Genomic DNA, 3,350 nt, shown 5'->3' on the forward strand with positions numbered 1-3,350 from the left:
TGTTACCTGGGAGAGACTCTTATGTAGAAGTTTAAACCAACAGATATGGAGCCACTAAACACTCTGTGGCTGATGGATATTGGTCTGGGACATGTTAGAACCTGTATCTAGGCTTTGTTAGTATCATGAGTAGCAGCTGTGTTGATTTGCCTAAGACCTCCACACTGTTAGATGTGCCCTTCTGATCCTATACATGATGGTGGATTTTGTATGATAAATACAGCCTGGTGCAAAGCACGGTTTACTAGATCTCTGGCAGATATCCTGGCTTTCAGGCAAATCAAAAACAAGTCCTTGCAAGCTAAATCTGATTATTTTAAAGAGCAGTCTTCTCTGGCTCTGATCCAAAGAGATTTTGGAAAACAATGAAAGACCTGGACAATAAACCATGTAGCAGTCTGCCGCTGTCACTTACTGTTGACTGTTGACAGCATTTTAGTGTCAGACAGAGGGTGTATAGTTGACCTCTTTAATAAACATCGTATAAATTTGAGTTCTGTTTTGGAAACAGCAAATACTGTAATACCACCTACAATTCCCACCACCCGCTCAGATTCATCACCTCCCGCCTCTCTCTCAGTCTACACCACACCTCCAACTATTCATAGCTTCAGCTTACAGGCGGTCTCATATTGTGAGGTTTTGGATGAATTGTATAGGTTGGACCCTAAAAAACCACCAGGATCCAATAAGTTGGACCCCTTTTTCTTTAAAATTGCAGGCCCCATCACAGATATTTTTGATCTGTCCCTACACACTGCAAAAAAGCCTTGTGCTTGGAAGTCCACTGTAGTGCGTCCTCTTTTGAAGGGCGGAGATCAAGCTGATCCTAACTGTTTTAGGCCTATTTCTATTCTGCCATGTCTGTCTAAGGCTTCGGAAAGACTTGTAAATGACCAACTTGCTGATTATTTGGAAGCCCATAACATCTTAGCGAGTGTTCAATCAGGTTTCAGAATTGACTATGGGTGTGCAACTGTAACTCTTAAAGTCCTAAATGACATCATTTCTGCCTTGTTTATATTGTATGTTTGTGTGATCTGTTGTTTACATTGTCTTGCTTGTTTAAATATAATCTTGTTTTGTTTTTTAGCCCCCTTGTCCCTTTCCTTCAAAAGGCCTTGCCTTCTGGCAGGCCACCGTTGAAAATAAGATCTGTGTTCTTTATCTGTCTTGCCTGGTTAAGTAAAGGTCAAACAATATAAAATAAAAAATAAACTGGACATGTGATAATGATACCCAGTCACCCATTCCAACTGTACAAAAATTCAGAATTAAAAAAAAAAAAACGTAAAAGATACATAAAACACAGATGTAAACAAATAAGATTCAGAGCCTTGTGACCTGTTTAACCCTATTCAGGACTTTAGGGGTCTTTTGGAACCCAGGCCATTTGGTTTAGGTGATAGGTATTGTTTTTTTTTGTTTGGTTTTTGTTTGAAGATTTTTTTTATATATATAAAAAGAGGGACATTTCTCATGTATTTGGAACCAAAAATAAGTCAACTTATCAGAAAATGTTTTTAACATAGTATAAAAGTCTATAGTGAAAACCAACAAATATTTTGCACATATTCTTTTTTGGGGTCCAATGGACACACATTTCATTTTGTAAAAACCGTGCATTGAATCGCTACCACAGTTGAATTTTAAACAGAAGACAGAACCCAACAATCCAAAGTTGCCTTTGGGTTCCCTATGAGCAAGCAGATGGCGATGGTGGGAAGGAACCAAAAACCCTTCCCTTTAACAAGGAGGGAAAAAACCCAACAGCACCAGGCTTAGGGAAGGTGGCCATCTGCCTCAACCAGTTGGGGTGAGAGTGGAGACGAGGGGGATGGGGCTCAATTAAAATGAATGAACTGAAACTGTCTGACTGATGAGCTCCACACGAGTTGTTAGTATAACTGTAAATCAGCAGAACAACTAGTGTGGAGCTCATCAGTGTTTCAGATAGTTCATTTTACACACTTACTGTTGTCACGATGTGTGGTAACTTTGAAACAACAACAACATAACAGTAACGGTAATGGAACTGGGACAGGAAATGTTTGCAACTGAGATTGCATGAGAGTCTGGATCATCTTCAAAAAAAGAGCAGAATAAATCCAGACACATTCTGTTGTGTAGTTTGTTATAAATATTTGACAAAACCAGACTTTTTCTTGTATACACTTTCAGGAGCAGCGTTTTTTTTGGGACACTGCAGTTGCTAAGAAATGCTCTACCTCTTTATGTTCAACTCTGCTTTATTGGTACTACAACAATGGTTTACGTCTGACTGAGGTACATCACCATGATAAATTATGCTGAATGCGTTAACCTGCTCCAAAGCAGATTGTGTTCCATTTAACACATCAGTGCTCATAAAAGCACCTGTATTAATTCATCAGTTCCCTTTGGAAATAACATCAGCATTTGTCAAAGATGTGGCAGAGCTCAGTGTGCAGAGAATGACAGAGAAAGCAGAGTTTTTAGAGCTGCAATGTCCAAGCCATTTCATTGTTCTTTTGGCCTTTACACAGCAAAATAGTGCTAAATAATTAAATATTGAATTTACAAATGTATTTCACCTGTTCTGTACTTGTCTTTATTCTCTAAAAAAGTTTTTTTTTAATTTATTTATTTTTTGTCAATAGATGCATAATTTTGCAGCTTAATCTTGTGCAGCGTCATGAAAATGAAAGTAAATTTGGGGATTTAAAACCTACAGCTAAACAACTTCTGTACAACTGAAATTATGGACAGATTGTGCCCAAACATAGTGATAACCCCTTTAATCCATATATAGTGTTACTGCAAACACACAGGCGCACACACAAAGAAAAGAGTCCATATATTTTACATCTATGAACTTTATTTTGCAGTGTGGTCTGGTGAAAAACAACATGATTTACATTTTAGAGGAGAAAATCAGAACACATTCTCAAGAAACATTTTCAACTGGTTTGCATTTACTTGTTGATTTCTGGTTAAATTTCATATATTATTATGTTTAAGTACCCTCTTAAAACATAGTCCCATGATTTTACATGAGATTTAGTTTCCTTTGAATTGTCCTTTCTCTCGAAAATGTTTTTACCTTTTCCAACACTGTGTTGATTTTCATCCACTGAATTATGTTTTTTAATACCTGGTGATTTTATAACTCATTTGTTGAGTTTTTATGCCTTGTGAAGCACATTGTAACCTGGAATTTGAAAAGTGCTCCATAACTAAAGATTATTATCCAGACAGGGTAGAAATAAGCTGGAGTATCAGTGCTTGTATTTGTGCTGGAGACAAGGTGGTAGGAGCAGCGGTAGTCGTAGTGGCACCAGCAACAGTAGTTGTAGCAGCAGTTGTAGTTG

This window comes from Stegastes partitus, unplaced genomic scaffold (genome assembly GCF_000690725.1).
Source record: "Stegastes partitus isolate 25-593 unplaced genomic scaffold, Stegastes_partitus-1.0.2 Scaffold2971, whole genome shotgun sequence".
NCBI lineage: Eukaryota > Metazoa > Chordata > Actinopteri > Pomacentridae > Stegastes > Stegastes partitus.